The sequence below is a fragment of the Chiloscyllium punctatum genome, chromosome 46 (genome assembly GCF_047496795.1).
Source record: "Chiloscyllium punctatum isolate Juve2018m chromosome 46, sChiPun1.3, whole genome shotgun sequence".
Classification (NCBI taxonomy): Eukaryota; Metazoa; Chordata; class Chondrichthyes; order Orectolobiformes; family Hemiscylliidae; genus Chiloscyllium; species Chiloscyllium punctatum.
Window position 1 is genome coordinate 46,038,190 of NC_092784.1, and position 22,958 is coordinate 46,061,147.

General features: G+C 43.3%; 1 pseudogene; it reads right to left on the reverse strand.

The window, feature by feature from the left end:
- The window catches only part of LOC140468095 (adhesion G protein-coupled receptor E3-like), a 73,761-nt pseudogene that overhangs the window by 32,855 nt on the left and 17,948 nt on the right, over positions 1-22,958 (reverse strand).

Below are 22,958 nucleotides of genomic sequence, written 5' to 3' on the forward strand. Positions count from 1 at the left end.
AGCAAACTGGGCATCATTATCCCAGTGCCAGAAGTCATGTATGGGAGATCCCACTCAGCAAACCCTCACCCATGAATGCTGACAAACCGATGGAGAGTTGTTGTGGCCTCAGTCAAACCAGGCATTTGGAGTATGTTATACAAGGTAGTGGGGCTGAAGGAGTTCATGTCAGAGTTGCATTACCTTCCCCCAACCTACTCATGCCAATCAGTCTTGGGAGTAGAAACAGTTCATCTTGCATTGTATCCTGATCAGATATGATATGCCTGGCTCCTGATGCCTAACACTCTGATGTTGCAATCATCCAATAAACTACACGTTGTGGTTATAGGAGTGAACTATACTTTGTAGATGTGGGAGTGAACTATGCCATGTAAATGCCTTTCCTTGATAAGAATCTCTAATGGTCTGTCTTCCACAAACATTAGACATGCCTTTCGCTCACAAAATAATACTTTAATTAGAATTTGATTAGCTTCCTTCGAAATTTTGACCTTGGGGTTGGCAATGACTCAGGGGTTTTTAATTTTCACCTTTATAAATTTTAGAAAGGGCATTTGTTGGCAGCTTGTGGCTGGCATCCAGAATGTAATACAACAGACAGTATTCTGCCATATTCTTGATCTGTGCCTTGTAGATGGTGGACAGACTGCAGGGAGTCAGGAGCTGAGTTACTCACTCTCTCTGACCTAATCTTGTAGGTGGAGCATTTACATAGTCGGTTTGTTTTTTTCACTTCATAAGGTATTTCGTTATTAATTAGGATTGAAAGAGAAGTGTCATTAGGATTAAAAAGAGCTTTGGAAAGAGATGAGACATTAAGAAGCGGTAGTGATACGGTATTAAGTATCCGTTCCAAATCCTGTTGGTCAACAAGCTATGGGTTTTGTGGGTCATTTTTTGGGTCACATGAGCACTGCAGTTGACACTTAATGTTTAAATTCCTGTTGCCATTTCAGAAATTGCAAGTGAAGAGACGTTAGTTTTTAATGTCAGGTTTATCTATCAATGAAGCAATTATATCAAATTCTCATGACATCCCAACAAAAGAATGGAGGAGGGTAGGAACCTCTGTTGCACATTCAGGACATCCCAAAACACTTTACTCCCAATAAAACACTTTTGAAATGATAATGTAGGAAATATAGCACACAGTTTGCACTCCAATGTTGCAGTGGTGCAGCGAAACTAAATCTTCAGACAGCCACCACTGACGCCATGTTGGATAGACTAACTAGAGTGTTGGTCATATATCTGGATTAGTGGTGCTGGAAGAGCACAGCAGTTCAGGCAGCATCCGAGGAGCAGTAAAATGAGTGTTGGTCATCCTGGTGAAGCAGCATTTCAGCTCTACCTCCTCCAATCTGGTCTATTGCATTCGCCACTCCCAGTGGGGCCTACTCTAGGTTGGAGAAACCAAATGTAGACTGCGTGACCACTTTGCAGATCACCTCCAGTCCCAGCCTTCCTGGTTATTTTAACCCAGCATCCTGCTCACATGCCCACTTGTTTACCCTCAGCAGGCTGCAGTGTTCCAGTGAGTCACAGCACCAACCGGAGGAATAACATCTCACCTTTAGGCTGGGAACTTTCCAGCCTTCTGAACTTAATATTGAGTTCAACACCTGTAGGTGTGAACCCACCCCCATTCCTTCCCTTTGTTTTAATTTTACCTGTTACATTCTCTGTCACCATGCCCTCTCTCCCCTCCCCCCAACCCAGTGGGACTGTTTGCTTTTTCCAGTATGGCAGTTAGATACACCATTGTTCTGTCATGATTTGGAGATGCCGGTGTTGGACTAGGGCGTACAAAGTTAAAAATCACGCAACACCAGGTTATCACCTCCAGGTTATCAACTCCAGTCCAACAGGTTTAATTGGAAGCACACTAGCTTTCGGAGCACCGCTCCTTCATCAGGTGATAGTGGAGGACACAATTCTAAGGCACAGAATTTATAGCAAAAATTTACAGTGTGATGTAACTGAAATTATACATTGAAAAATACCTTGATTACCTGTTGAGTCTTTCATCTGTTTGAATACCATGATAGTTTCACTTCTTTCATGTGTAAATCACAAGACCTTTTTTAAAAAGTTGCATTCTCAGGTTAGCTGTAACAATAGGCATTAGCTCGACAATACGTTGAAGATGTTAGCCCCATGTTCTCTGTCTATGCCATGATGTTTAGATTGATTCTAATCTAAAAAGTGAGAAAACAGAGTTTGACATGAATTCATGCAGTTTTTGAGCAAAGTACAATGTAACTCTGCAAGTACAAATTCACCCCACAAAATATGTGTGCACGTGGATCTTTGTCTGTGTGTGCGTGTCTGGGGTGGGGGGTTGTGAGTGTCTGTGAGAGAGAGTGTATATATGTGTGCATGAGTGTAGAGTGGTCTAAGTCTCTGACAGGATGCCACACCCACACAGGCATCCTGTCAGAGACTTAGACCACTCTATACTCATGCACACACACATACACACACTCTCACAGACGCTCACAACCCCCCACCCCAGACACACACACACAGACAAAGACCCACATGTGCACACATATTTTGTGGGGTGAATTTGTACTTGCAGAGTTACATTGTACTTTGCTCAAAAACTGCATGAATTCATGTAAAACTCTGATTCTAATCTAAAAAGTGAGAAAACAATCTAAACATCATGGCATAGACAGAGAACATGGGGCTAACATCTTCAACATATTGTCGAGCTAACGCCCATTGTTACAGCTAACCTGAGAATGCAACTTTTTAAAAAAGGTTTTGTGATTTACACATGAAAGAAGTGAAACTATCATGGTATTCAAATAGATGAAAGACTCAACAGGTAATCAAGGTATTTTTCAATGTATAATTTCAGTTACATCACACTGTAAATTTTTGCTATAAATTCTGTGCCTTAGAATTGTGTCCTCCACTATCACCTGATGAAGGAGCGGTGCTCCGAAAGCTAGTGTGCTTCCAATTAAACCTGTTGGACTATAACCTGGTGTTGTGTGATTTTTAACATTGTTCCGTCATTCTCACATGCCCACCACTTAATCTGAACAATCAATATCCTTCCTCCCCCAGCACTCCAACCCCCCACCTCCCACTATTACATAAATGCTGCACCCTCCACAATTCACGTCAGCTCTGGTGACAAGTCATTTAGAATTGACAAGTTAGCTTGCTCTCTCCCCATGAATGCTGCTTGACCCGCTGTGATCTCCAGCACTTTTTCTGATTTTGCCCCTCCTTTTAGTTTGAAATCCACAATGTCCGCTTGGTCGAGTCAGGTAGAGGACAGATATTTGGTTGTTGAACAAGATCAACCTCTTAACTTAAGCAAGATTGCATGATAGAAACTAGTTAATTACCTTGGTCTGTTGGATATTGTTAAAGAGACAATGAGGAGCCCGAGGTGGCTGACCTGACACTATTAATATCCAACGCTGCTCTGCTATTGTCCTTATGACAACTGCAGATTGACTGGGAAACAACTGCATTGACCCTTTTTAGAATCATTACCTTTCACAACAGCAGCAAACTCATGACAAGCAACGATGAAATAATAGGCTGGATATTACATAAGACGGTGTCTTCAATGGTGGAAGGGTGTGGGGGAGGGGGGGAGGCGGTCACAGGGGAAGTCAGAGACATAAAAAAAAGCTTGAATTCCCAGCTTCTCCCAGCTCACTCTGGTAATACTGACAGTTGGCAGGGGCCAATGTTGATGCTGGAATTTGAATTCAGTAAAAATCTGGAGTTCAGCGATTACCATAGGAACATTTATCAGGAAACTGCTGACCTAACCTGATCTGGCCTACATGTGACCCACTGCAGTGTGGCTGACTCTTACCCACCCTCCAGGTCCAGTTAACCCTTCATTTCAAGCTGATTTAGGAATGGCATCGAACACTGACCTCTCTATCACCACCCACATCTTATGAACTACAGGAAAAGAATTTTGAGGCCAAATGGCCTGCTGCAGGTCCAGTTTCTCGTGCAGACTTTAGAGATGGAGGAATGACGAATTATAAATTAAGTAGGTTCTTCATGTGTGATGTGCAGTACACTTGGGGTAGTCTTTACTGAGAGGTAAATCTAGCGTTTTACCTAAAGTGGGCTTTGACAATTTTATGTTTTCCTTCTTCTGGCTATGTTGAGTGGCCACAATGACAGCATTTCCCATCGCCTGCAGAAGCTGTTGGCTCCTTTCTGTCTCTCTGTAACATCCAGACCTTTCAAAATGGATCCATTGCCGAGCAGATCCTGTGAATATTCCATGGCTCTCAGTCGAGAAAAGCAGCATGTTAGATGGCAAAGACCACCTTTGTTTTTTTACACAGCGTTCAAGGGGTGATGGGTATATTATTTCTCTTGAACAATACTTAGGAGTCATGTAAAGAAAGACCCTTGGAATCAAAGTCCAAATATTCACACCACAGGCTAAGTCTTGATCAGGATATGAGCAGCGAACTGCTCTGAAGCAGAACTGAAAACGATAGCTTTGCAAAATTCTGCGATGGACGAATAAACAGGGGTTCGATGGATATGTTAAAGTGACCGCCTGCAACTTGAATGTGCATGGCAACTTTGTATGCATGGCACAGGCTGATTGGTGCCTCACAGCGCAAGGTTCCCAGGTTTGATTCTGGCCTCAGGTAACTGTCTGTGTGGAGTCTGCATATTCTCCCTGTGTCTGTGTAGGTTTCCTTGCACAGTCCAAAGATGTGCAGGTTACGTGAATTGGCCATGCTAAACTGTCCATAGTGTTCAGGGATGTGTAGGTAAGGCAGCTTAGTCGAGGCAAATGTAGGTGGGTGACTCTTCAGAGGGTCAGAGGACTTGTTGGGCCAAAGGGCCTGTTTCTCCACTGTCGGAATTCTATGATATCAAAGAAGATACTGTGCAAGCAGACCAAGGAAAGACACTTTAAGCCGAGCAGAGAGAAAGGATGCGGAATGCGGATTTTCCACATTTCCGAACCAACCACCAATGGTGGGGCATAGAAACACAGAGATGGGAAAAAAGTCAGAAATGGAAGATGGTTAGATTCAGAACAAAACTGCAGCACCCTCTTTTGGAAAGCAAGTGGGCACTTTCACATCGTTGCTATATTCTTTTAATTGAAGCTGTCCTGGGAAGATGTGCCTAGTACGTTTGCCATTGAGTATTCTGTGTGGTAAAGGAGAGCTCACCTGCACAGTAACATTAGCACCAGAGCTGCCGTTGTGTATCTCCCGGTTGAAGGCTTCAGTCCAATTCAAAAAGGGACAAAAAGCAGAGGTTGCTTTCTGCTTGTCAAAACAAAGATTTGAACACATTAAGAAATTATGGAATGCCCAAAGTAGTGTATCACCATAGAGTCATAGAGATGTACAGTATGGAAACAGACCCTTCGATCCAACCCGTCCATGCCAACCAGATATCCCAACCCAATCTAGTCCCACCTGCCAGCACCCGGCCCATATCCCTCCAAACCCTTCCTATTCATATACCCATCCAAATACCTCTTAAATGTTGCAATTGTACCAGCTTCCACCACATCCTCTGGCAGCTCATTCCATACATGTATCACCCTCTGTGTGAAAATGTTGCCCCGTAGGTCTCTTTTCTATCTTTCCCCTCTCACCCTAAACCTATGCCCTCTAGTTCTGGACTCCCCCACCCCAGGCAAAAGACTTTGTCTATTTACCCTACCCATACCCCTCATAATTTTGTAAACCTCTGTAAGGTCACCCCTCAGCCTCCAATGCTCCAGGGAAAACAGCCCCAGCCTGTTCACCCTCTCCCTATCGCTCAAATCCTCCAACCCTGGCAACATCCTTGTAAATGTCTTCTGAATCCTTTCAAGTTTCACAACACCTTTCCGATAGGAAGGAGACCAGAATTGCACGCAATATTCCAACAGTGGCCTAACCAATGTCCTGTACAGCCGAAAAATAACCTCCCAACTCCTGTACTCAATACTCTGACCAAGAAAGGAAAGCATACCAAACGCCTTCTTCACTATCCTATCTACCTGCGACTCCACTTTCAAGGAGCTATGAACCTGCACTCCAATGTCTCTTTATTCAGCAACACTCCCTACAACCTTACCATTAAGTGTAAAAGTCATGCTAAGATTTGCTTTCCCAAAATGCAGCACCTCGCATTTATCTGAATTAAACTCCATCTGCCACTTCTTAGCCCATTGGCCCATCTGGTCCAGATCCTGTTGTAATCTGAGGTAACCCTCCTCGCTGTCCACTACACCTCAAATTTTGGTGTCATCTGCAAACTTACTAACTGTACCTCTTATGCTCGCATCCAAATCATTTATGTAAATGACAAAAAGTAGAGGGCCCAGCACCGATCCTTGTGGCACTCCACTGGTCACAGGCCTCCAGTCTGAAAAACCACCCTCCATCACCTCCCTCTGTCTTCTAACTTTGAGCCAGTTCTGTATCCAAGTGGCTAGTTCTCCCTGTATTCCATGAGATCTAACCTTGCTAATCAGTCTCCCAAGGGGAACCTTGTCGAACTCCTTACTGAAGTCCATATAGATCACATCTACTGTTCTTCCCTCATCAATCTTCTTTGTTACTTTCTCAAAAAATTCAATCAAGTTTGTGAGACATGATTTCCCACACACAAAGCCATGTTGACTATCCAGAATCAGTCCTTAACTTTCCAAATACAAGTACATCCTGTCCCTCAGGATTCCCTCCAACAACTTGCCCACCACCGAGGTCAGGCTCACCGGTCTATAGTTCCCTGGCTTCTCCTTACCAGCATTCTTAAACAGTGGCACCACGTTTGCCAACCTCCAGTCTTCCAGCACCTCACCTGTGACTATCGATGATACAAATATCTCAGCAAGAGGCCCAGCAATCACTTCTCTAGCTTCCCAGAGTTCTAGGGTACACCTGATCAGGTCCTGGGGATTTATCCACCTTTAACCGTTTCAAGACATCCAGCACTTCCTCCTCTGTAATCTGGACATTTTGCAAGATGTCACCATCTATTTCCCTACAGTCTATATCTTCCATATCCTTTTCCACAGTAAATACTGATGCAAAATATTCATTTATTATCTCCCCCATTTCCTGTGGCTCCACACAAAGGCCGCCTTGCTGATCTTTGAGGGGCCCTATTCTCTCCCTAGTTACCCTTTTGTCCTTAATATATTTGTAAAACCCCTTTGGATTCTCCTTAATTCTATTTGCCAAAGCTATCTCATGTCCCTGTTTTGCCCTCTTGATTTCCCTCTTAAGTATACTCCTACTTTCTTTATACTCTTCTAAGGATTGACTCGATCTATCCTGTCTGTACCTGACATATGCTTCCTTCTTTTTCTTAACCAAACCCTCAATTTCTTTAGTCATCCAGCATTCCCTGTAGTTACCAGCCTTCCTTTCCACCCTGACAGGAATATACTTATCTCCCATCCTCCAAGCTTATCCCAGATCCAACACTCCATCTCGGCACCGCACTCTTGATCTGTCCGACCTATCCATCTTCCTTCCCACCTATTCGCTCCACTCTCCCCCCTGACCTATCACTACCACCCCACACCTGCATCGCTCTGTCACCCTCCCAGCTACCTTCCCCCCACACCCACTCTCCTGTTTATTTCTCAGCCACCTTTTACCTCTCCCCCACAGTCCTGAAGAAGAGCTTATGCCTGAAATATTGACTCTCCTGCTCCTTGGATGCTACCTGACCTGCTGTGTTTTTCCAGGGCCACACTTTTCAACTATCACCTTTGTTGTGTGATTTAAATAGTCCTTTGCACCGGGGACATCCACAAAATATTAATCAGGATGGATCACTTTTCTCTCCTCATTTCTGTTATCTCCTCCACCAAATATACCTGCAAGGGCACCTTGGTGGAAGTGGTGGCAAAATGGAAATGTCACTGGGTTGGTAATTTAGAAATTAACATTCTGGGGACATGGATTCAAGTCCCACCAAATGATGTCTAACTTCACCTAATGATTCTGGAGTTGTAAAGGCGTTCTCAGTGACGGTGGTTGTGAAGATAGCAGCAATTTATTTGTAACTCCTTATCCAGTCTGACTCCAGACTCACAGTGATGACTATAAACTGCTTCCAAAATAGTCAAAGGAATCCCTACTCTATTCAAGGGCAATTAAGGATGGGCAGTGAATGTTGACCTTGTCCAAGATGGCTGCAGCCAAGAAAAGAATATGTTTTCTTTTTAAGTTGATGGGGTGAGAGGAGAGGCATCAATTCTTCAGCGGAAGAGAAGTAAAGCACCTTTCAAGGTACCACAATGAGATGAGCAGAACAAATACAACAAGCATCTCAGACTGCATGGCACGGTGGCTCAGTGGTTCGCACTGCTGCCTCACAGCACCAGGGACCTAGGTTCAATTCCACCTTCGGCCAACTGTCTGTGTGGTGTTTGCACATTCTCCCCATGTCTGTGAGAGTTCCCTCCGGGCCCTCAGGTTTTATCCCACAGTCCAACAATGCACAGGTGAGGTGGATTGGCCTTTCCAACTTCCCCACAGTGTTCAGTGATGTGCAGGCTGGGTAGGTTAGCCATGGGGAATGCAGGTTTACAGGGATAGGGTAGGTGTTGGGGGAGTGGAAGATGGAATGCTCTTTGGGGTTTCACTGTGGACTTGATGGGCCAAATGGCCTGCTTCTGCATTGTTGGGGGTTCTATGACTGGGCTTGACTCTCAACTGTCAAAGCGAAACAGTAATTGATCAAATCAGCATTATAGAACTAGTGGTTTGGTAGGGAGTCTTAGAAAAGACAGGGAAGAGACCTACAACATAACTTGGGGAAGAAGTCTGCATGAAAAATTCCTGCAACTAAAAGTAAGACCCATATTAGAAAGAATTGTCAAAAGTTAGTGGAACAACAAAGCAAAATCAATGACCTGAAATGATTAACACCGTGTGGCAAAGTGTTCTCCATATCGGGGTAGGGTATAGCACACATTTAGACACCTCTGAGGTAAGCAGTGATGTAACTGTGACCTCACGGGTCTTGTGATAGTACTGTGCTAGGAGGTTGGAAAACGTACAGCTCAGACTATGTTGCTCTGTAGCTTCACTGCCATGAGCAGGTTATTTGAAAGCAACCCAGAAATTTGGGCTGATCTCTACAAAGAATTGAACCAACAACAGTAAAAACACCTCACAAGAACGCTACCATCTAAAAGCCAGGTCTCAGTGCGGGCTCAGACTCTCGGCCTCAGCACTGACCTGGCACAGCAGTCTCTTGGCACGGCAATCTCTCAGTGGCCTGTGGCAATTTATCGGCATGGCATGGCGTTCCAGCCTCAAGGGGGTGAAGGCCCTGTATGATAACACTGCTCCTTCAACAACATTATGTTGTCCTTGGTTTATTTTATCAGAGGGGTCATAAAGTCATGGGTTCTGAGATGTCTGGGTTTATCTTCTTGAAGAAGTTTCTCGGTTTAAAAAAAACATATGTAGGTTTGGTGCATTAGTCAGTGGAAATGTAAAGTAATAGGGTAGGAGAATGAGTCTGGGTGGGTTACTCGTTGGGGTGTCAGTGTGGACCTGTTGGGCCAAAATGGCCTATTTCCACACTGTAGGGATTCTATTTTATTTCTCTATTTTTCTAATTTATTCCTATGATCTGTAATGTTGGAACTTTTGTTCCTTTATTTTCCTAATCTTCACTCCCAAAGTACTTATGCTAAAGAATGCATACCTCGCTAAGTTTTACCTAAGATGGCAATATAAGTGGCAACTTTTAAATTTTTTATGGTACTTGGGCAAGTACACGTGACAATAAAACTAATCCCAATTCGATCCAATTCAAAATTCACACTGAGTCACATCGACATCCTGGGGCAGGTGATCAAAATCCCGTTCAAAGGTGTATTTTTAAGGAGATGTTAAAGGCAATAGAGGTTTGGGGGGGGGGGGGGGGGGTAAGATTTGAATGATTTGGGCCTCAACAGCTGAAATATCTTTACTGCTACAAAGATGAGAATTCACTCAGAGCAGAAATGAGAAGGATTGAAACCCAAGGACTTGTAGCAGTTACTTCCTAAGCAACATAGCTGACTTCCTCCAAACATAAGGAAAGACATAAAACATCCTCAAACAAGAACAGCTGCAAATTAATATTAAACAGGGCACCAAAAACTTAGATAAGCTTTTAAATGCTCAGAAACGATAATTCTGCAGGAGTAACACCCAAAGACAAAAAACAATCTGTGAGAGGCTTTGAGGAACTGGCTCTACTTTAACCTGGTGACAACTTCAAGCATTAACTGATTGAAATATTCCAACGCTTTAATAAAAAGTGGGTTCATTGATGGAATCAAAGCTGTTAAAAAATTTACCTAAATAGGATGACAAAATTACATCTGTCTATCAGGAAAATGGACCTTTCTGGGTTAAGCTCAAAGGTAAAAGATGGACTGGGAACACAAGAGTTTCTCAGTTTGTGTTGTGTTGCTCAAAGCATTGAGCATTGTAGGAAAGATGTGAATGCACTGGAGAGACAGCACAGGAACAATTTACAAACACAGTTCCAGGGATGAGGAACTTCAGTGATGAGGATAGATTGAAGAAGTTGGGTCTGTTCCTCTTGGAGCCAAGTATGCTGTGAGGAGATCTGATAGAGGTTTCCATCATCATGGATTGGGTAGATAGGAAGAAGCAGTTCCTGCTTGTAATAGGAACAAGAATGAGAGGGGGCATGGATTTAAAACTATATGCAAGTGAAGCAAGGGTGATACGAGGAAAAAGCTTTGCCACTCAGAAGCTGGTGAGGGAATGGAATGCACCTGGAGGTGCATGAAGGTTCAATTGAAGCATCAAAAAGGCATTGGGTGGTTATTTGGATCAAAACGGTGGGCACGAGTTGTCCAGGGGCAAGATTGGAGTTTGGCACTCAATAATGATTAGATAACTTATAGTGTGGAAACAGCCCTTTGGCCCAACAAGTCCACACCGACCCTCCGAAAAGCAACCCACCCAGAGCCATTCCCCAACATTTACCCCTTTACCTTACACTACGGGCAATTTAGCATGGCCAATTCACCTAACCTGCACATTTTTGGACTATGGGAGGAAACTGGAGAACACCCACGCAGACACGGGGGAATGTGAAAACTCAACACAGATAGTTGCCTTAGGCGAGAATTGAACACAGGTCTCTGGCACTGTGAGGCAGCAGTGCGAACCACTGTGCCGCCTTAATGATGCGCGTTTGAAGAACCAGTACAAGCATGATGGGCTGAATGACCTGTTTCTGTACTGTAACAATCCTTTTATTCTGCAGTTTGCTCTCTGCATATAATGAGGCTTCAAGATAGAGACGTAGAAACTTGGAGGAGGCCACTCAGCCCTTCTAGCCTGCTCCACGATTCAATATGATCATGGCTGATCATCCAACTCAGTCCCCTCAGTCTCCAGTCTCCCTTTGATCCCTTCAGCCCTAAGACCCATATCTAACCCCTTCTTGGAAACATTCAATGTTTTGGCTTCAACCACTTCCTGTGGCAGAGAATTCCACAGACTCAGAGTGAAGGAATTTCTCTGTATCTCAGCCCTAAATTACCCAACCCATATCCTTATGATCATGACCCCTCGGTTCTAGTCTCCCCAATCACTGGGAACATCCTTCCTGTGTTTACCCTGTCTCTTTCTGTTATAATATTATAGGTTTCAAGAGATCTCCCCTCATTTCTCTCAACACCAGTGAATGCAGACCTAGCCAATACAGTCTCTCCTCATAAACACTTACTGCCATCCTAGGAATCAGGATGGAGGGATATAGTACCTCAAACATGACTGTGGGAATTTCTTACCCGTGATCCAGAGTCAGACTGGCTGTCTGCAGAAGTATTTGCTCCTTTCTCTTCTGAAAGACATTTAAAAGAATGCTCTGAAGAACAAATGGGATATTTAAACTTCCAAATCTTTAGTCGTCACAGACTTCAGCATCTCACTCCACTTCAGAGAGAAGACTCGTAATCTAGCCTGTACAACTTTCCACAATAGGAGGAAATTAACTAGTGCAGACAATAGCAAGGTTCCATCCACACCATTGATACCATGCCCAAGATATCTAGGCAACTGAGCAAACCAAAACCAACACTGTGAAGTGCATTAGAAAGGATAATACTAATGGGAAAGGAGTTACTTTATATTTGATGACACACAACTCTGAACATTATTTGTTAAATTTCTTGCTGGTAAGAATTATTTTGATCATGTTTCACACTGCTGCAAACTCCATTTGGATGCTTGTGAAATCCTATAGCTTACTAATTCAACAAAAGTGCCAAACTGTGTACTATGACCAATTACAAAACTTGCCTCTGGTGACCAATGACCATGGTGACCAAGTTTTCCTCTGCCTTATGCCACCCTGCACAGTAAAGCTGAAAAAAAAAAGAGTTGTTCACTATCTGCTCTTAGTTAAAACAAAATGTTGGCACTTTTGTCCAGGGCAATGGCATGGGTAGCACAATGGTTAGCACTACTGCCTCATAGCACTGGAGACCCACATTCAATTCCAGCCTCGGGTGACTATTGGTGTGGAGTTTGCACATTCTTCCAGTGCCTGCATGTGTTTCTTCCAGGGTCTCAATATGGACTGGATGGGCCTAATGGTTTGATTCCACAGCGTAGTTTACATCAACCCTCCAAAATGCCTCCCACCCTTTCCTTGTAACTCTGCACTTTCAATGGCTAACCTATCGAGCCAGCATATCACTGTGCACTAAGAGCAGTTTAGCATGGCCAATCCACACAAACGTGCACATTTTTGGATTGTGGAAGAAAACTAACCCCGACATGGGGACAATGTACAAACTCCACATAGACAGTTGCCTGAGGGATGGAATTGAACCTGGGTGCCTGGCGCTGGGAGGCAGCAATGCTAATCACTGAGACACCCAAGAGATGTCTGATTGATGGGATGTCATGATGTGTTGCTGTTTGCAAGGTGCTTTATTAACATGTGGAGGAACTTACTGTTGGCCTCATATTACAGCCATCCTTTTATAAGTGTCATTGTTGGCAAACATTCCCCGAAACAAGTTTTAAAAGTGATATCTGTCATTCACTCAGGAGTACAGGTGAAGAAAGCAGAGACCTACCAGAATCCTTGTCACCTAAAGCTGTGTTGCGATCAACAGTTGCTGTGGTTTCCTCAGCTAGTGGTGTCATGATTTTACAGTGATTTTGTACCTTTCGGTGAAACCTATTTCAAGATCTAATGGGAATAAGGGAAGATGATATGAATACCAAATCTGTATTTTTGTGAAACCATGCTGACAATAGACGGATTACACACAATAGTACAGACACATAGCTGGTCCTCCTCTGAGGGATTTGGGAATAATGAACCAAATTGAGATGCCACCACTCCAGCAAGGAGGGTCTCCGTGTCTGATTCCACCTACCCTTGAGTAAATTGAGGAATCGTTGACCCCACCTGACGTCACACGTGAGAGGTAAAAACAATGACTGGAGATGCTAGAAACCAGATTCTGGATTAGTGGTGCTGGAAGAGCACAGCAGTTCAGGCAGCATCCAAGTAGCTTCGAAATCGACGTTTCGGGCAAAAGCCCTTCATTTGCCCGAAACGCGATTTCGAAGCTACTTGGATGCTGCCTGAACTGCTGTGCTCTTCCAGCACCACTAATCCAGAGTCACATGTGAGATCCAATCCCACTCAGCACTCCCTCAGCCACACAGATAGTTGCTCAAGGGTGGAATCAAACCCAGACGCCTGGCACTATGAGGCAGCAGTGCTAACCACAAAGCAACTGAGCCACCCCAGCAGTTGATTCAATACTCTTGTGAATTATGCTGACAATTCTCACCCCAAAAAGTGAAATTGATGATGATGTTTATTCTAAGGATTCTAGCATCTAGTATATCTATTTGGTGCCTTGATCAAGCCTGGATACTCCATCATTGTTTATGATGTGGAGATGCTGGTGTTTGACTGGGGTGAACAAAGTTAAAACTCATACAACACCAGGTCATAGTTGTACATGTTCATCTGAAAATCAAATAAATCTGTTGGACTATTAATTTGATGTTGTGTGATTTTTAGCTTAATTATTATACAGACCCTTTCGTCAAACCAGTCCATGCTGAATATAATCCCAAACTAAACTACTCCCAACTACCTGCTCCTGGCCCATATCCCTCCAAACCTTTCCTTTTCATGTACTTATCCAAATGTCTTGAAATGTAGTCATCATACCCACATCCATCACTTCTTCAGGAAGTTCATTCAATTTGTGAACCACCCTCTCATTAAAAAAAATGCCCTCAAGCATTTTTTAAATATTTCTCCTCCGACCTTAAAAAGGTACTTCCTCGTCTTGAAATCCCTCATCCTCAGGAAAAGGCAACAACCATTAACCATATCTATATCCCTCATTAGTTGATAAATTTTGACAAGGTCGACTCTCCATCTCCTACAATCCAGTGAAAAAGTCCCAACCAATCCAGCCACTCTTTATCACTCAAACCTTCCATACCTGGCCACATCCTGATCAATTTCCGACAAACCTGATTTAATATTTTACTCAGTGCCAGGACCTACGAGAGCACTTTGCCTATAGAGGGCGACACTGGCTCACTTCAAGCACTCATGGAAAATCCCAGATTAGACCCAATGCGAAGCAAAACCTGTCTCTAAATCTTTGCTAATGTGGCAAAGTTGCCCAACTTGCAACTGTGGTCCATCAGAATGATAGTGCCAGGTTAGCAAGGTGCTTTTCTCTGCTAAAGCAACACTTTGACCTTGCTAATTCAGTATATCACACCTCCTTAACTGCAAACAAAGAGTTCTAAAGAAGCCCATCTTGCCTGGAAAGGCTGTCATTGGAAGGAATTTTTCCCACGCTCCAACTCCCTACTCTGCATTCCTGTAGCATTCTTTATCTCGAATACATATCAAATTCTCTCATGAAAATTAATTCTGAATCTGTTTCCACGGTCCTTTCTGACCATAATAACTTGTTACATCAAAATAATTGCCCATACATCTCCAGTGACCTTCTGCTAATTGTCTTAATTCCAGATCGTCTGATGAATGGTCCTCTTGAGTGCGTGAGCAATTTTTACTTTCTGGTTCCTTCGAGACTCACCCCCAGGCAAACTGAATGAGTCAGCAGTGAATGGTCATGTATATTGCAAGATGTCATTGCCAGATCTTCACAATCATTATGAGGTCCAGTAATCGCACTTCAGTTTGGTGTTCTCAGTGGTTACCACTGCTGCCTCGCAATGCCATGCACCCAGGTTCGATTCCACCCTTGTGTGACTGTCTGTGTGGAGTTTGCTCATTCTCTACGTGTCTGTGAGGGTTTCCTTTGAATGCTCTGCTTTCCTCCCAAAGTCTAAAGATGCAGAGAATTTTGACCACCAGTCTGAGAACCTCAATGTGGCTTAGTGTGAATTTGAATTGGATTGAATTGAATTAGCTTTATTGTTATATGTCCTCACCTGACGACAATGAAAAGTTTATAAGTTGTCAATCTTAGGTAAAACTTAATTAGGTACAGATTCTTCAGCACAAGTTCTTAGGGAAAGAAAATCAGGAAAATAAAAAAAAATTCAAGCATTACAGATCATAGGAATTAACTAGCAAAACAGAGAAAGGACATAGAATCTCGACAGTATGGAAACAGTCCACTTGGCCCAACAAGTTCACGCAGATTCCCTGAAGTGTAACCCACCCAGACATATTTCCCTCCATTTTCCCTGACGAATGCATAAAATTTACATATCCCTGAACACTATGGGTAATTTAGCTTGGCCAATTCACTTAACCTGGTCACCTTTCCACTGTGGGAGGAAACCGGAGACCCATCAGAAACCAAGCCAGGCACAGGGAGAATGTACAAACTCCACATAGACAGTTGCCTGAGGGATGGAATTGAACCCAGGTCCCAAGCACTGTGAGGCAGCAGGGCAAACCACTGAGATGCTCAAGATATGTCTGATTGATTTGATGTCATGATGTGTTGCTGTTTGTAAGGTGGAGGAACTTACTGTTGGCCTCATATTACAGCAGTCCCTTGTTAACTGTCACTGTTGGTGAACATTCCCCGATGCAAGTTTTAAAAGTGATTTCTGTCATTCACTCAGGCATACAGGTGAATAAAGCAGAGACCTACCAGAGTCCTTGTCACCTATATCTGTGTAACCGTCAACGGTTGCTGTGGTTTCCTCAGCTTGTGATGTCATGATTTTACTCCCAGAGGTTTTGTACCTTTCAGTGAAACCTATTTCAAGATATGATAGGAATAAGGGATCTGATTTTACACTACTTCAAGATCTGGTGGGAATAAGGCAAGTTGATATTAACACCAAGTATAAGAGTTGACACTTTTAGCATCATCTTAGGTACAACTTACCAAGGAATGGATTCTTAGGAAAAGAAAATTATGAAAGTAATGACAAAAAATCCAACATTTCAGATCGTAGGAATAAATATAAAAAATATTTTACAAAAACCAGACTCTCCACAACGTGAAAACAGGCCAGTTGGCCCAACAAGTCCACATTGACTCTCTGAAGTGTAACCCACCCAGACCCATCCCCAACCCTATTATTTAACATTTCCCCTGACTAATGAACCAAATCAAACATTACGGGTAATTTAGCAAGGCCAACCCACCAAATCTGAACATCTTTGGCCTGTGGGAGGTAATCATAACACCCAGAGGAAGTCCACCCAGACATAGGGAGAAGGTGCAAACTTCACATACACAGTTGTCTGAGGGATGGAATTGAACCCAGGGCCCTAGCACTGAGAGGCAGCAGGGCTAACCACTGAGATGCCCAAGAGATGTCTGATTAATGGGATGTCATGATGTGTTGCTGTTTGCAAGGTGCTTTATTAACATGTGGAAGAAGTTATGGTTGGCATATTACAGTGGTCCCTCGTTAAGTGTTGGCAAACATTCCCCCACGCAAGTTTTAAAACTGATTCCTGTCATTCATTCAGGTGTACAGCTGAATAAAGCAGAGACCTACCAAAGTCCTTGTCACCTAAAACTGTGTTGTGGTCAACAGTCGCTATTGTGTCCTCGGCTTGTGGTGTCGTGATTTTACTCCCAGTGGTTTTGTAACTTTCAGAGAAACCTATTTCACGATCTGATGGGAATAAGGAAAGAGGATTTTGATACCAATTGTGAATTTTTGTGATACGATGCTTAGAACAGACGAATTACACACAAAAATACAGACACTTAGCTGCTCCCACTTTGTGATGGATTTGGGAATAATGAGCCAAATCGAGATCCCACCACTCCAGCAAATAAGATTTCCATGTCTGATCCCAACTACCCTTCAGTAAATTTGGGATAGTTAGGTATGGTTGTTCCCATCCCACTCAGCACTCCATCACCCACAAAGAAAGACGTCCTAGGGTGTAATCAAACACACATCCCTGGCACAATGAGGCAGCAGTGCTAACCACTGAGCCACTGTGCCACCCAGCACTCAATTCAATACTCGTGCGAATTATGCTGACAATTCTCACGCCAAAAAGCAAGACTGATTATGATGTCTATTCTAAGGATTTTAGCATCTCATATATTTTTATGCTGCCCTTATCAAATCTGGATACTCCATCATTGTTTATGATTTGGAGGTGCTGGTGTTGGACTGGGGTGGACAAAGTTAAAACTCATACAACACCAGGTTATAATCCAACAGGTTCATCTGACATTCAAATAAACCTGCTGGACCATTAACCTGGTGTTGTGCGATTTTTAATTTAATCATTATCTACTCACAGTCCAGCAGCATGGAAACAGACCCTTTGGTGCAACCAGTCCATGCTGAATATAATCCCAAACTAAACTAGTCCCAACTACCTGCTCCTGGCCCATTTTCCTCCAAACCTTTCCTATTCATGTAATTATCTAACCATCTTTGAAATGTAGTAATTGTTCCAATGTCCTGCATTTCCTAAGGAAGTTCATTCCAGACGTGAACCACCCTAACAGTAAATGAAATTGCCCTACTGTGTTTTTTAAATTTTACCTGTTTTCTAAACCTTTATAGTGTTTCCTCTGAAACTACTACAATCCAGTGAAAAAATCCCAAACAATCCAGCCACTCTTTATCACGCAAACCTTCCATAACTGGCCACATCCTGGTAAATCTCTTCTGAACCTGAATACATATTCTACTCAGTGCCATGAACTATGAGAGGGCAACACTGGCCCACTTCAAGCACTCATAGAAAATCCCAGATGAGACCCAATGCGAAGGAAAACCTGCCTCTTAATCTTCGCAGATGTGGCAGAGTTGCCCAACTTTTAACTGTGATCCTTTGGAATGGCAGTGCCAGGTTTGCAAGGTGCTTTGCTCTGCTAAAGCAACATTTTGACCTGGATAAGCCAGTATATACCACCTCCTTTTACTGCAAACAAAGAGTTCCAAGGAAGCTTACATCACAAAAGGAGACCTTTCGGCCCATCTTGCCAGGAAAGCCACTCGTTGGAAGGAATTTCTCACATGCTCCCACTCCTCCTCCACAATCCTGTAGCATTCCTTATCTCAAATATATATCAAATTCCCTCATGAATGTTCATTCTGAATCTGTTCCTACTGTGCTTTCTAACCATAACAACTTGTTACATCAAAATAATTGACCATACATCTCTAGTGACCTCTGCTAATTGGCTAATTGTCTTCATTCTAGATCCTCTGAAGAATGGTCCTCCTGAGAGCACAAGCAATTTTCATTTTCTGGTATAATCAGACCAGCACCAGCACCACTCCACCTCCCCCCCCCCCCACCCCCCGCCCCGCCCCACCACCCCCTAGCCCCCAAGGTAATCTGAATGAGTCAGCAGTGAATGGTCAGGTATAGTGTAAGGCATCATTGCCAGATCTTCACAATCAAATAATTACGAGGTCTCACAATGGCACTGGGACTGTATGGTGACTCAGTGGCTAGCACTGCTACCTCACAGCACCAGGGACCCCAGGTTCGGTTCCACCCTTGGATGACTTTCTCTGGGAGTTTGAATGCTCTCCCTCCGTCTGTATGGTTTTCCTTCAGATGCTCCACTTTCTTCACACAGTCCAAAGATGTGCAGGATTTTGATTACTTATCTGAGAACATCGGTGCGGCTCAGTGTGAATTTTGAATTGGACTGAATTGAATCAGCTTCACTGTTGCGTGTACTCACCTGAGTACAATGTAAAGTTTAAAAGTTGCCACTTTTAGCGTCACCTTAATACAACTTACCAAGGTACAGATTCTTCCGCACAAGTTAGAACATAGAACATAGAAAAGTACAGCACAGAACAGGCCCTTTAGCCCACGATGTTTTACCAAGGTTTAATCCTAATGTAAAGCATAATAACCTAACCTACACGCCTCTCAACTCACTGCTATCCATGTGCATGTCCAGCAGTCGCTTAAATGTCCCCAATGACTCTGCTTCAACCACCACCGCTAGCTAAGAATTCCATGCATTCAAAACTCTCTGCATTAAGAACTTACCTCTGATGTCTCCTCTATAGCTTTCTCCTAATATCTTAAAACTTTGACCCCTAGTACCAATCAATCCTGCCCTAGTGAAATGTCTCTGGCTATTGACTCTATCTATTCCTCTCATTATTTTGTATCTCCCAATCAGGTCTGCTCTCTTCCTCCTTCTCTCCAGAGACCTTTCTTCAACCTTTCTTCATAAGGCAAGCCCTCCAGTCCAGGCAGCATCCTGGTAAACCCTCTTTGCAGCCACTTGGGTGGCAACTTTAATGGATCTATGTACTTACACACCCAGATCCCTCTGTTCCTCCACACTGCCAAGAATCCTGTCTTTAATCCTATATTCCGCATTCAAGTTCAACCTTCCAAAACGCATCACTTCGCATTTATCCAGGTTGAACTCCATCTGCCATTTCTCAGCCCAGCTCTGCATCCTGTCATGTCGCACTGCAGCCTGCAATAGCCCTCGATTCTATTGACGGCACCTCCAATCTTTGTGTCATCTGCAAATTTACTCACCCACCCCTCAACTTCCTCATCCGAGTCATTTATACAAACTACAAAGAGTAGAGGCACAAGAACAGAGCTCTGCGGGCCCCCACAGAACACTGACCTCCAGGCAGAATACTTTCCATCTACAACCACTGCCTTCTGTCAGCCAACCAATTCTGAAACCAGGTCTCAGGGAAAGAAAATTAGGAAAGTAAAAGAAACAAAAGTTCCAGCATTACAAACTGTAGAAATAAATTAGAAAAATAAAGAAACTAAATTGAATCTCTACAGTGTGGAAAAAGGCCAGTTGGCGCAACAAGTGCACATCGACCCCCCCCCCCCCCCCCCCCACCGAAGTGTAACCCACCTAGGCTCATTCTCCCACTGTACATTCCTCCTGATTAATGCACCAAACCTACATGTCCCTGAACATTATGGGTAAATTAGCATGGTCAATTCACCTAATCTGAACATCTTTGGAATGTGGGGGGAAACCGGAGTACCCAGAAGAAACCAGCACAAACACAGGGAGAATGTACAAACTCCGCAAAGACAGTTGCCTGAGAGATGGAATTGAACCAGGGTGCCTAGCACTGTGAGGCAGCAGTGATAAATACTGAGATACCCAAGAGATGCCCAACAGATGGGATGTCATGGTGTGTTGCTGTTTGCAAGGTGCTTTATTATCATGTGGAGGAAGTTATGATTGGTCTCATATTACAGCGGTCCATTTATAAGTGTCATTGTTGGCAAACATTCCCCGATGCAAGTTTTAAAAGTGATTTCTGTCATTCACTCAGGCATACAGGTGAATAAAGCAGAGACCTACCAGAGTCCTTGTCACCTATATCTGTGTAACCGTCAACGGTCGCTGTGGTTTCCTCGGCTTGTGATGTCGTGATTTTATTCCCAGTGGTTTTGTACCTTTTAGTGAAACCTATTTCAAGATATGATAGGAATAAGGGATCTGATTTTACACTACTTCAAGATCTGGTGGGAATAAGGCAAGTTGATATTAACACCAAGTTTAAAAGTTGACACTTTTAACGTCATCTTAGGTACAACTTACCAAGGTATGGATTCTTAGAAAAAGAAAATTATGAAAGTAATGACAAAAAATCCAACATTTCAGATCGTAGGAATAAATATAAAAAATATTTTACAAAAACCAGAATCTCCACAACGTGAAAACAGGCCAGTTGGCCCAACAAGTCCACACCGACTCTCCGAAATGTAACCCACTCAGACCCATCCCCAACCCTATTACTTGACATTTCCCCTGACAAATGAACCAAATCAAACATTACGGGTAATTTAACGTGGCCAACCCACCAAATCTGAACATCTTTGGCCTGTGGAAGGAAATCGGAACACCCGGAGGAAGTTCACCAAGACACGGGGAAAAGGTGCAAACTTCACATACACAGTTGTCTGAGGGATGGAATTGAACCCAGGACCCTAGCACTGAGAGGCAGCAGGGCTAACCACTGAGATGCCCAAGAGATGTCTGATTAATGGGATGTCATGATGTGTTGCTGTTTGCAAGGTGCTTTGGAAGAAGTTATGGTTGGCATCATATTACAGTGGTCCCTCGTTAAGTGTTGGCAAACATTCCCCCACGCAAGTTTTAAAACTGATTCCTGTCATTCATTCAGGCATACAGGTGAATAAAGCAGAGACCTACCAGAGTCCTTGTCACCTATATCTGTGTAACCGTCAATGATCGCTGTGGTTTCCTCAGCTTGTGATGTCATGATTTTGCTCCCAGTGGTTTTGTACCTTTCAGTGAAACCTATTTCAAGATATGATGGGAATAAGGGATCCGGTTTTAACACTACTTTTTTTTGTGATGCTACACTTCTAATAGCTGAATTACATACAAAAATACAGACACATAGCTGCTCCCCCTGGTGGAGGATTTAGGAATACTGAGACAAGTTGAGATCACACCACTCCAGCAAGTAGGATGTCTATCTCTGATCCCACCTACATATCTCCTAATGCCGGACGTCAGTTATGTGAGTTCCGAATCCACTCAGCACTCCCTCGCCCACACAGATAGTCGCCCAAGGGTGGAATCAAACCCAGGTGCCTGGCACCATGAATCAGCAGTGCTAACCACTGAGCAACTGAGCCACCCTTGCAGTCGAATCAATACTCTTGTGCATTATAGTAACAATTCTCACTCCGAAAAGCGAGACTGATGCTGATGAGCATTCTAAGGATTCTAGCAGCTTGGTGCCTTGATCAAGTCTGGACACTCCATCATTGTTTATGATGTGGAGGTGCCGCTGTTAGACTGAGGTGGACAAAAGTTAAAAGTCACACAATTCCAGGTCATAGTCGAATAGGTTCATTTGAAAGTCAAATATACCTATTGGACTTTTAACCTGGTGTTGTAACTTATTTATTATCTAGTCATAGAGCCATACAACATGGAAACAGATCCCTTCATCCAACCAGTCCATGTTGAATATAATCCCAAATTAAACTAGTCCCAACTACCTGCTCCTGGCCCAACCAAATATTTCCGATTCATGCACTTATCGAAACGTCTTTGAAATGTAGTAATTGTACCCACATCCATCACTTCCACAGGAAGTTCATTCCTCATGTGAAGCACCTTCTCAGTAAAAAGGTTTGCCCCAATGTGTTTTTAAAGTCTTTCTCCTCTGACGTTATAAATATTCACCCTCGTCTTGAAATCCCCTATCATCGGGAAAAGACAACAACCATTAACCTTATCTGTATCCCACATTATAAAATGAAAAGTACAATGAAAAGTTTAAAAGTTGCTACTAATAGCGTCACCTTTGGTACAACTTGCTTAGGTACAGATTCTTCAGCACATGTTCTTAGGGAAAGAAAATTAGGAAAGTAAAGAAATAAAAATTCCAGCATTTCAGACTGTAGAAATAAATTAGAGAAATAAAATAAAATAGAATCTCTATAGAATCTGTAAAGGCCAGTTGGCCCAACAAGTG